We start from the raw sequence: 13,667 nt of genomic DNA, 5'->3' as shown, positions 1-13,667 counted from the left end.
AAGTCTTACAGACACAAGAACTGATATTGAATGAAACAAGGATATTGCCTAAGAAAATACATGTTTCATGCTGGCTAATAGAGTTGCGAGTCATTTGGTTCACATAGCATCTAATATTTCACTATTAGCACGCAAATGGTTTTTAATATTGAAATAATATTTATTTACTTTTAATGCGTGTGTAAGTGGCGCAACGAGCCGCGATTACCTTTCTCCATACTCATTGTCATTCTTTCGCCTTGTTTTCGTATACAAATTGAGCATGAAAATTGGTTGGGAAACTGCACTCTACGTCAAATGCGTACAGGTAACTGAGGCAAATATAGAGAAAGGATATTTTATGCGTGCCGAGTGGCAATTTTTGGTTCGGCTACTTTTGGACAGTTATTAGCCTTTGACCGCATACGTTAATCGACGAACCTTGAAGTTGTTGTTGGTGCAAAAATAAATATGCAACATATGTTATGGCTTTTGTTGAGAAATTTTCATGAGTATAGCAACAACACTGAGCTGCATTCGAGCACGTGTGGCACGTCGCCACGCCGACGGCTCAATCAAGAAACTCTCTGGACTTGCTCCCTTCTGCTTTTGGTCAATGGTAGGAATTATGCGCGTCTGTGGTTTAAATATATTTATTTTGTGGATCTAAATAGTGCTTATTAAAATATGGGAAATTTTGTAAAATATGAAAATATTTTCATAAGCAAGAGCATTTATTTGCGTTGGCACTATTTGTTGAAAGAAGCAAAGTGACATGTGATGAGGCTTACTGAGTACTTATGAGTGCTGTTTCTGGTGTTGAGATTTGTGTTGTTGCCCTGTAGGAAACTTAGGTAGCTATAAATGCGAGATATTTGCATACTTCGCAGTTATAGTAAATAATCTTGGCTGTTAAAAATCTTAATGCATAAATAAATAATAATTAATAAATAAATATAATGGCATATTTTCGCTAAAATTATGCAAATTTCGTGAATAACAACATTTTGTTGTATGCAAAAATGTTTTTATTATAGTGAAAAGTCCTGAAAACTGGTTCAGAAACTCTTTTGCGAACCAAATCAAAAGACATTGTAAGGTTGAATGGTTACAATAAACTATAATGAAAAAGTCGGATCACCGTATCTGCTACAAATGATAATATCACATTAATTATTTTATCCTCCAATCAAATTTATGCAAATATTTTAATGATAATTGGTTTAGAATGGCAAACTCTACAAAAAATTTAAATCATTTATTCCGAAATTTAGCGAAATGAATCATCTTATGTATAAACAGAAAAAAATAAAAAAACATTGATTTTAAAAAGTCTTACCATGATCTCCTCTAACCCAATATTTTAGAGGAGATCATGGATCATTTTATTTTTGTAAAAATACAGATCCTTCAATGACCCCCAGCTTTGCCTGGCAAAGTATTCATAAACGATCGAGAGATTGTTAAAGACATGTCTTGTTCTGGACTACCTTCGACATCTTCAACTGATGAAAATATTAAAATAGTAAAGGATATGGTGCTTGAAGATCATCAAACAAGTATTAGAGATATGACAAGAGAGCTCGACATCTCTCCCGAGTCAGTTTGAATGGTTTTGGTGGATATTTTTGGTGTGAAAGGTGTTCTTGCTCGATTCGTCCCGTTAAAGCTGAAGCTTCAAAAAGAGTATTACAAACAGATGTGTTTGGATATACGTGATCGTGCGAATTCTGATCCCGCATTCATGGAGAGCATGATGCAACATGAGTTTATGACTTTGACATGCAACAATCATCGGAATGGAGTGAAAAAACGAGCCGAAAGCAAAAAACCACGCCAAAGACGTTCAAAAATCAAAGTGATGCTCACTTTTTTTCGATATTCGTAGTTCGGTGCATCATGAGTTTGTTCCGGAAGGATAGACTGCCAAAAAGAGGTGTTTGCGTGAAATCGGCCGGAATAGTGGAAAAAAATTCATGGATTATACACGATGATAATGCACCATCTCATCGAGGGACGATTATGACTGAGTTTAAAGTCAGAAACGCTGTGAATACCATTTAGGACCACTTTTTAGTCGATCGAAGAGAAGAAACACAATTCCTTTAAGGAGCTGAAGGTCATCCCAAAGCTAATGAAAAGTGTTCTGAGGACTGGAAAAATCATTGACCCAAGTGTATTACATCTCGAGGAGATTATTTTGAAGGCGACAGAGTAAATATTGATGAATAATTAAATATTTTACTTCTACTTCTTTGTCACAATGTATATTCCTCCAAATAAATTGTCTAAAAATATATTAAATATATTTATAAGTATATGTTTGTAATTAAATATATATATTTCTTCATGAAATTTAACTTAATAATAAACAACAGATGGCAGGCAGTCTCACTAAATAAAATATTGCTCAGAAAAATTATTTTGCTACACAATTCCTACAGGGCAAAGTATAAGCATACACATATGCAAATATATATGTATAAACAAACACTGCCAAATATATCTGACTTTTGTCCAGCGGCAATGACAGACGAAAAATTAGCAAAACACATGTATTTGCCTTGATGACAGTGTTCACATATGCGCATGTGTGTTTGTGTTCAACTAAATTCCTTTTTGTGGCCTTTACAGCCTTGTACGCATGTACATAAGTATATAAAAATTTACATGTACGATGTTGTTGCTGCTTTTGTTAATTTTTGACTTGTTTTCCCTTCAATTGTTTCCTTTCACAGTTCTTTTAGTCGCTTGCAGCCAATTTTGCACGCCACTTTGCACTTGCACAAAAAATATATCTGTTTAATACGCACAAGTCTGGTCTTTACACAGCTTAGCTGGAAAACGTTATACATACATATAAAGATAATTCTTTAGCTACACAGCACTTCAGTAAAGCAGGCAAAAAGTTTCCAAAATAATTTTTTTTTAATAATTTGTGCATCTTTAATCTTTTTTTACAAAGCAAGAATTACCACAATTGACTCATGCGAATAATTTGGGGGATTTGTGGCACATTTCTCTGCCTAATTGTTGGCGTGTGGCCGCAATGTGCCAAAGATTAAAATATATTAAAATATGAATATATTATAAGAACAAGTTTTTGTTCATTTTCCAATGAAAATAATTTTTCTACTCACTTTGTTTACAACTCATTTGAATTCTTCTTTTAAACAGCTGAAAGTTAGTCAGCTGGCTCTACCGGTGATTATTGTACTTATATTCGAATATATGGTAAATAAAAGTAAAGTGTGTAGCTTATATTAATTACTGTATATTCTAATACTTATGTGCTTATTATGGGGTGCCAACGAAGATTATTATACCCAGAATAGTGCATATTAAGTTTGCCATGAAGTTAGTAGCACCAAAAAGAAAATGCCAGTGACTATTTTAAAAAATATACAAGTATATGCGATATGCACATGATCAGAGTGACTAGCATAATTTAGCCATGTCTGTGAGTGCACTATTCCTTCAGTTTTTGAATTATTGCTCTGAAGTTTAGCATGCATCTTTCCCCCCACCAAGAAGCTGCTCATCTGTCGGTACCGCCGATATCGAAACATTAGACAGTCATACAAACTGACCGATCAAGATCAAGTATTTGATGAAAACATGCTTTCTGCGGCCCCACTATTAATACCTCCTCCAGTGTATCATACTGTGGGAACCTCAAATGCTTACAGCGTTGTCTCACCAATGCAAAACAAGTGCGCAAGAGATGGTAAATTATTTACCTGGTGGCCTGCTCTAGAAATCTACTGCAGTCTTCTCGATCTGTCAGCCCATCCTGCGGTCGTAAGTCGTCAAGAGACAGTGACCAGTGAGTCTTCGCAAAATATGTGTTACATTTCAAGTATGTTTGCTTACATCTCATTACTGAGCAGAATTATTGTGTCGAAACGTAAGCGAGTCTAAGAAAGAAGGCCTCAGAAGCTATAGATATCATACCCATAAAAGAACTCGCTTCTCGAGGCAGACAATTATGAATCACAAAGAAGAGGTCATCTCGAGTCAGCGGAGAATGATAAATCGGTAAAAAAAATTATGAAAATTTATGGGAGCAGTTCCGTGGTGCCAATTTGTTCGAAGTTGGATTCAACCAATCCGCTGCAATCATTAAAAATGGAAAATAATTTCAATTTAAATTCAAGAAAGTTCACGAAGTAACGTCATAATTAAACATATTTTTGAAGGAAATATTTTTCTGTAGAACCTCACTCAGCAAAAAATTCTGCATCCGTCGTTGTTTTGGAGCTTATCAAACTCAAAGTAATGCAAAATGGTGTTAAGTAAACTAGTTTCGAATACAGATTTGACTATATTGCACCTCTTTTAATCATGTTTTGTGAAACAAAAATGCAGTCTTAATATACCTTTTCGAAGCCATTTAACTGACCTAATGTAATCCTCAAAATTTTCCAACTAAATACTTAAAATATAATAATTCTCAGCCTTTCATTGTAAGGCATAACTCATAACTTTGCTCAAGCTATTACCTCTCTATAACACCAAAGATAATATAGCAACTTTGTTGCACATATGACGTGCCAAAAGCATACATTTCACGTCTAAGTTCCCCTGCAATAGCCAAGTGCACGCTATAAATTAAATATTGTCGACACAGAGTAGTCCATAAAATCAACATTGTCATGTAAAAGTCCGCACAACTTCCTTTTGGCAACAGCTGTTAGTCCGTCAACTTCTGCCACATCTTCTTCCAATCACTCATTGAGGCGGGCAGTCGGTCATTCCATCATTTCGCCAGCCGGCCAACACCAAAGTCAACCGCCCGCCAGCTAAGAAACACGTTGTGTGGCAAATTGAGTTATTTCCTTTTACCGAACATTTTTAATTTCTTAATGCAATTCACTTTGGTTGTTTTTGTACACTCTTTGTTGCCCACCAACGCAAAGTGCCGTGTTGTTGGCTGTAGTTGCGAGTGATCGATTTTGTTGTACGTAATTTGTATTTGTAGTTGTCGATTTTTGAGTGCAGTGGGCGTGCACCAAAGTGTTGCAAGTAATTTTGAAGGGCAAACATCTTAATTATCCTTTCAACGGTGAAAATAATTGATTACACGGCACGGCGTGCCCATATGCTTGTATATAGTTAGTATATAATATGCGGGTAAGAGCAGATCATGATGCGAATGGAGGGTCGCCATTAAAAAAATTAAATTATGAGCACACATTAAAAAGACTACTGTTTAATAGCTGTAAAAGGTAAAAAATTACCTTATACATACATATATACAAAATACATATATATGTATAAATATATCGAAGAAAATTTATTTTTGGAATATGGGCTACCAGCAAACAAGAATTTTCTCCCAGAACTTCACTACGAGATCTCATATATTGACCGTTAAAGTTATAGTCCTTAAAAAGTTATAGTCCGATTTCGAAAAATTTTGGATCTAAGATGAAATAACTTGGCCGTTTCTGTAGAGCTTTATTCTCTCAACTTCACGGATGTTCGACTTCTATGCTGTAAAGTGCAAGAATCAGATTTATTTTAAAAGTTTTTTATATCGGACATGGTTGTCATACAACTTCACCTATTTGCACAGCGCATCATTGAAATGTTTGAAAAACCACACGCACTTAATTTGGTTGAAATCGGTCACGTAGCTCTTGAGATATAGGACTTCACCAGAAGGTGGGTGGTTTCACGCCCACGTTCCTATATTTGCACTCAGTTAATAAAGCTGTTCCCTGCATGTTTGATTGTGAAATTTAATGCTTATGGAATGTATGTATATTTACTGAGTTGTCGCTCTTTGAGTAGTTTTCAACATAGCCGTTACATTATTTTTTTATTTTATCAATTTTTAGAGGGTAAGAAGAAGTGCTAAAAATAATTATGTTCAACAAGTTTGGTTGAGTTAGCTATGAGAGGTCGTTTGCACGCCTACTTTATACAAAATTTTCGTTCACAGTTATCCCTTGCTGTAGCGATAATCTGGCACTTTAAAATTATCGTTTGCATGCACTCAAAAACATACATACATAATTATTTATATATTTTTAAATCTTTACCAGGGCTGCTATATATATTCTGGCCTAGGGCAACACTCAACTATTTCTAGGTGCAATGTGACATTTGTATTGGAAAGTATAAATAATTATTTATATATTTTTAAATCTATATCTATTTCTTACTTTAAAGGGAACCAAACTACTATACTCTGTAGTATTATGTTGCGAGCATATAAAAATATATATCATATACATATATCGTTCCCTTTCAGAAAGGGAAAGAGACACCGCTTTAGATGGCAAGTACGGTAGATTAGCTTTGTGGGATATGGGGCAGCGTTGTGTGAACATGAAAAGCTTTACTAGCTTTTTTTGTAGTTGTAGCGGCAGAAAGTATTTCAAAATGTTTTAGAATATGCTATTGAGTTAGCAATCTTGAGGCGGATACATAACTTTTGAAACATTCTGCTCTAAGAAATCCGACTTTGATGGAAACCATATATAAAGGATTTTTCAATAGGATTTTTGTGAAAAATTTAAAAGCATACAAGTGGACCCCTAAGCTGCTTCGGGAAGAGTAATCGCAAACTACTTTAGAATAAACCAAGAACTTTCTACTTTCATCCTCTCAACATACATATATATAATTATAAAGATAAAATAGTTGGAGCGTACTGAGTGCTAAGCCGTAGATAACTTAAGCTTGTTTGTGCTAGGATGTCTTTTCAACCTCTTCTTTCAATCCGCCGACTATCGTTAGTGATATTGATCAAAATATCTCGAGATATTTTCGTTCCATAAAAGGAAAAACTAAACACACATTTGTAATTAGGATAAAGTAAAGGTTATTTGGGAGTTTTTGATACTTTACTTTTGTAAAATTTTTTCAAAATCAGTTTGCAGCTTTGAGTAGCCCAAATTTTACTATTTGAAAAGAGAATTAGGCGGAGTGCTCTTAGTACGAAAATAACTCTAAGTACATTTAAAAACATTGAATTCGCAACTAACAACGATGCGCGAAAATATACTTAAGTAGATCGGAAGAGATGATCTTTTTCTAACAGGTTTACTTTCTTTAAAAATATTTCAAGATTTCCTTTCTTTTAATTAAAATTTTAAATATATAGATTTCTTCTTGTCTCCCCCCTCACTTCTACAAAAAAATAGCAAAAAAAAGTCTCGATCTTACCAAAGGAAAGGCTCGAGAGTTTTTACATTGCAAGAGAAAGCATCGCGTTAAGTTATGTTTATCCAGACAATAAAACTCAAAATTGAACAATTCACAATCATTCAATTTTAAAAATACATGGTAGCTCTAACTAATTTTTGGTTAATTGTATACTAGGAAGTTTCAAATTTTGTTAAAGTAGCTCCTCCTTAGTTTCGATCACTACTAACAGCAAGCTATACTTACCTATTCTTAATCGAGTAAATACAGAACATCTACACATACGATGAATTATGTAGAAAATAATAGTAATTGATTATACTTGTGTATTAATAAATTATAAGTAACCGATATTCATGTTGGCTGAAGTCTATTACAAATTAGCCAAAATTTGATTACATATATTTTATAATCTCGAAAAGTTCAGTTGTTTGATAGCTTTTCGTTGATTGGTTGAAAAAGGCGCCGAACCTAATTTTTTTTCAACCCTGCTGCCCAATGTCGCTCAAGTTGAATCATTGGGAGCTGTTAAATATATTCCGTCTCTTCAAGCTGAAGGCTGTGTATTCGTATAAATAATACTCCATCCTTCGCGCATGCTCTGCATTCTGCCAAATACACTTTTTCCATTTTCTGAAGGTGGCTGTTTAAGTTAGCCACCCTGCGATGATTGCTAAAATATCACTAAGTTCCCTTTTGCATAGAAGGAGGAGCTTTTTGGGCTGTATACCATCAACACTACCACACTTTGACTGACTTTTCATTTCCTTCTACTTTTATATGGTCATGTACCCAGCTGACATTAACCGAGTTAGCTAGCGAGAATCTAGCTATTTCCTGTTTGCGTAATCTAGCGCAATGAGACTTAGTATTGGCGCAACTGATAGATTTAATGGCCGCTAGAAGGATTATTGACATGCTTATTAGAGCAAAGGCTCACTTGGCACATTCTGTTGTGATCACGAATAAAGTCTAATAAACTAAATTCATTCACATAGTTTGAAGCAACTTCCGTGTGTGGACGACTACAGGAGCAGCCCGCTGCTTTTCCTATTTCATATTTTGATTCTTTGGTAAATATGTAGATTTCGCCATTTGTTCAATGTTCTTTTTTGGGGAATGAAAACGTTGGGTTTAGTTTGAAAGTTTGTTTTAAAGAGGTGTATGTTTAAATAAAAAAAAAAACTGGTCCAAACGAGAATATATATCTACATAATATCTCCAAAAATGTATCCATGGAAAAAGTTTCTTCAAGACTTGTGTGTAGAAAATCGAATGTAAAATTCCCCAATTTCATAATAAAAGTGAAACAAGTAAAGAGATGATGAAAATGATATTGATATTTCGAAAATGATATAAGCTTAAACAGCGTTGGGCTCATAAGCAACGGTCAAAATAATCGAACTCAAAGCACATAACAAGATTCTTCGGATATTGTGCTCGCTTTAAATACCACAAAGAAATTATATAACGGTTGACAAATAGCTGAGCCTTAAATCTAACAGTATCATCACGAATTCCATACATTAGTTACATCTGACATGAAAGACCCGGCAAATTTCTAAAACGCGCGTAAGTATATAATCCACTTTATATCACAATACAAAGCCTCTGACTTATACTTTCTTGATTTTTTTAGTATTCCGCTAAAAATTCACTCGAGTTGAAATACATAAATATTTATGGCAAACATAAAATTATGAATATTTGTTGAAAGAAATCAAGGAGTGGTCGAACGTCACTCTATTTCATAGACGAAACTGGGCTTATATTTTACGCTAATACAGATAAGAAACCAGAAAGCAGACGGATTACACAAACAAGTGGTAGTATAAGTAGTGATGTGAAGCGAGAAAATTAAAATAAAATTTAAATGTTGAACCATTTTGAGTGACAATAACTTAGCATTGTGATTTTATTAATTTGATTAGACGACACAGCTGGTTCGTTTGACTTGCGCATGCGCACATTTCGACATCGATATTTTTGTAGGCATCATAAATACTAATGGATATACATATGTACAGTGTATACAAGGGGCATTCCAAAGTAAACAGAACTTTTCAAATCTAGCGCCCCTGGTGGCGCCATCTATATGTGGACTGGTGCATTTGAATCTCCTGTCTTTGTCGATTGTCCAGTGAGAATTTCATGACTTCCATCATTTTATTGGAAGTGAATTTATTAAGTTTTAAGTGTCCGTATGTTCTTGTTATCGGTGCGAAAATGAACTTCGAACAAGGAGCCAAGATTAAATTTTGTTCTAAAATTGTATCAACATGTGGGCCATTCAATATCCGTGATCACCGGAAATTCCATCGAAACTGTGCGTGAATTCATCAAAAATCAGCCGAAATCATCATTGAAATTCATGGAAATGGAATTGAACATCTCCAAAGCATCGATTTGTTCCACACAAATTGACTGACGACCAGAAATTGCTCCGAATCCAACATTTGAAGGACGATTATTTGACCAAAAATCAAATTTTAACCATTAACCACTCCCCGTATTCACCTGATATGGCATCGTGCGACTTCTTCCTTTTCGGACAAATGCATTTTACCATGAAAGGAAAGCGTTATGAAGACGTAGAGGCCATTCAAAAGGCTTGCACGGCATACTGGCGGCCATACCGGCCAACGAGCTAAAACACTCGTACGACATGCTTTTGGACCGTGCAAAAAGCTGTATTGAAGCAGAAAGAGACTACTTTGAATAAAACAAATTGATTTTGCCCAAAAAAAAACAATGTGTTCGGTTTTTTTTAAGTCCTGTTTACTTTGGAACGCACCTTGTATATATACTATATAATATTATGCGAATTCTTCTCATTGGTCTCATTTAGTAAACTGTTTATACTTTTGTTTTTATGCCACAAGCGGAGCAGTGCCCGCTCATATTAAGCTGCTTTAATTTGTTGTAGTTTTATTTTCTTGCTTTAATATTAAAACAAAATAACTTATATCTTATGTTAGTGCGGCATCTTTCATATTTTTGTTTTCATTGCTTTGCCAACATAACAGGTTGAACATCACATATGCGAGGGCAATTTTCGAAAGCATAAATTTTGTTTCGTCTAAATGCATGTTTTCAATGTTTTGGTCAGTCGTTGTTGTAAAAAGAAAACATGAAAAAATACTTTATTTATAAGTTTTGCGAATAATCAAATTTATGTTATTTGTTGCATATGCTTTAACGGTTCGTTAAAAAATTAGTAACAAAATTAATAAAATTTTCGGGCGTTAGCGCGTCGGGGAAGTGTAGTTGTTAGCCTCAATACAAGGTCTGTAGGCTCGTTTAGCAATATTTTTTTGTATTTATTTTGTGATGTTGTAATCATATGTGCTCTTTAACCATTATTATATAAATTAAGAAACATATTTCATGACACACCTTTAACAAGCAGACGCTCTCGTTGAAGCAAGCGCGATTTGTTTGTTACAGCGTTGTACACATTTTGGTTCCGCAAAAATTTAATATGCCTTGACAGACAAAGTTTTTAGCTACCTTGGAAATTTGTACTCAGTTTCATTAATCAATATTTCAGATACATTATTATTATCAAGCGCTTAAAATGGAACTGTCTTATCACCAATTATGGCATTGTTTTAAAGAGGACATTGGTGACTTACCGATTTTATATGCGGCACATATCGCCGAATATGTGAGTTATCTCAAGGAAAATAAGAGAGCGTGTTTTACTCATAATAGTGTATCTTTATGCCTAAAATAGATAAATTTGAGCGAAAAATTAGCGTATCCCTATATAACTAATATCACGATTTTCAAACATCCCGAACTTAGCTCTTACTTACTTGTTAATAATATTTCATTCACCAAATTATGGCACATATAGGCCTTAAATTTATAGAAAAATCACTATGAATATTCTGAAGTTCATAAAAAATAACAGAAGTAGTCATTTTATTGAAGATATGATTAGATAAATTGGCCAATTGCTACTAGAATTAAATCCGAATGAGTTTTGGTTAGCGCTGATCTTAAAAAGGCAGCTGACGGATATTAAGTTTTTGAATTATAACATTTTAGGAGAAGAAACTTATGTTATTGGGAAAGAATGCATTAAAAGGAACTTGGCGGGTTGACAACATATTGCAGTTGAAACAAAAACTTGGCTTGATAAGTTTCTGGACTCTGTTTCAGGTAAATCAACCATCAAGGATTGCTGTGCTAAGTTTAGACGTGATGAAATGAGTCCTAAAGGCTTGAGCAAAAAAGAGCACAAAAGAATTTCTAATTACCGTGAAGTGAAATTGCTCAAGATAGCTGACACGCTAAAGATATAAACTGAATGTAAACATCATAAAGTATGCGAATATTGGGTATAAGAAACCTTCGTGCAAAGTGGTTGTCATGCGACCTCACTTTTGACCAAAAATAACGAAGAGATGATGATACTGCATAGTGTAAGGAAATATTCAACCGTAATAAGCGCGAGTGTTTGCGTCAATATATGAAATTGGATGAAACATGGCTCCATCATTCACTTCAAAGTTTTAGACAGCGCACGATAATCCAGCTCCAAAATGTGGAAAAATGCAACACTGACTGACTGTGCTGACAAGGTTATGGCGTCTATATTTAGGAATGCTTGAAATTATAACTGTTGACACCTTGGAAAAAAAGCACTATCGACAACGACAATTACGTTGCGTTATTGGACAGCTTGAAGGACAAAATAGCAGAAAAACGTCCGCATTGGAAGATAAAGCACCGTGTCGTAATTCAGTGAAATCGATAGGAAAAACACAGAAATTGAGCTTAAAATCGTTTCCACAGCCACCGTATTCTCCAGGCCTGGCTCCCAGTGACTATTTTCTGTTTTATGATCTCAACAGAATGCTCGCTGGGAAGAAATTTTCGTCAAATGAAAAGATGACCGCTGAAACTGAGGACTATTTTCAAGCAAAAGACAAATCGTACAACAAAAATAGTTCCCAACAGTTGGACGCCATCATTAGTGTATCACCCTTGAAGTGAACTATATTGAATAGAAGAAACAAATTTTTCAAAAAAAGTGTTCAACTGTTAAGTTTCATAGGTAATTCTTGGGACTAAGAACACATTAGGATTAGAGATAAAATTTTACCAAGTCCTTTGTGATGCTAAAAACTTCTAGTTGTATAAGAACAGGCGTTCATGTATTGAGAAAATGCGTTGAGTCAATCGCAAATTTGATAAGTTGATTGGAATAAATTGCAGCCAATTCGTATGTCTATCGATATGTTCTATCCTTTATCTACCGAAGTGAAGGAGAAAGTGAAAATATCTTTCCTCTTTCACACAGATTTGGCAAGTTGCGGTATGTGGCCTTAATACAATTTCTATTAGGCAGTGTGAAATAAATCTTCTTAGGGGCAAGCCATTCAAAGCACTTGTATCTCTTGCGTTCCGTTTTGCGCCTGAAGGTTCTCGTAGCTGACTATTCAGCAGCGCCTACTAACCTAACTTGAGGATCTTAGATCCAGCTTTACGACACAATTGAACAGCAAAATATTGAATCGACCTAATCTCGACTAGCCTTTTGCTGTCAGCGAGCTTATATTTTTTTTTAAATTTTCTATATCTGCAGTGGCAGTCACACGACGGCCTCATTTCTGCAGTTTCTTAAATCTGTCAGTAACCACAATGTTCCGGAGTGCTACCCGCAGATCTTGGAAAGTGCATGTATACTACCACACTTCGCCAATCAATTTCTATTGAATATAAGATGATGTTTGAGGATGGATTCAAACTCCGACACGTCGAGGGTTCCAATAACCACTTTAGCGCATATATTGTTAAATACGTTCTATTAAATCCAATCACATTTAACGAATTCAGAACATGCAAAGAAAAACAACAGTAGAAATATACACTCAACTATATACTGAAAAATCTGATTAAATATATTCGAATCAAGAAGAAAAAAATCTCAAAAAATAAATTCTGAACTGCCACGTTTCCAAGTCACAAGGTAGTCAATATATCTGCAGATTAGCTATTAGAATATATTGTGTAAAATCGCGTGCCAAATTGGACAACCGAACTGCTGCGCATAAATCGAAAGCGAAATTAAAAAAAACCTTAAATATATGCTAAGAAGTTTTTTTTGCCGAAAATAAAATCTAAACATTCAACACACCAAATAATGCAAAATTATTTTACTGAGGCGCAAAACAAAAACAGAAAATTAATGAATAACACAAGATTGAAAACGAAACTTACCATTTTTTACTTCCCATCACTTCGTCTTCGAGACAATAATTGGTCATCCGTCGTCTATCCACTGATCAGCCGGTTGTTGTGTGTCACATTGGCGCGTCACCGTGTGACAGTGATAAATTAGTTCGCAATAAATTTCGCTTGATTATTCACCAAACAAATTGATTGTTCTATTTTCTACCAATGATGACATGAACGCCGCGAAAGAGCGATTAAATATGGGTTCTATTTGGAATTTTGCTTATGTGTGATACATGGATATCACATATTTACATTATTCAACATTTGAGCTTAAAGCGCAGGCG

This window comes from Bactrocera tryoni, chromosome 5 (assembly GCF_016617805.1).
Source record: "Bactrocera tryoni isolate S06 chromosome 5, CSIRO_BtryS06_freeze2, whole genome shotgun sequence".
NCBI classification, from domain to species: Eukaryota; Metazoa; Arthropoda; class Insecta; order Diptera; family Tephritidae; genus Bactrocera; species Bactrocera tryoni.
This window is presented reverse-complemented; position numbering follows the sequence as displayed.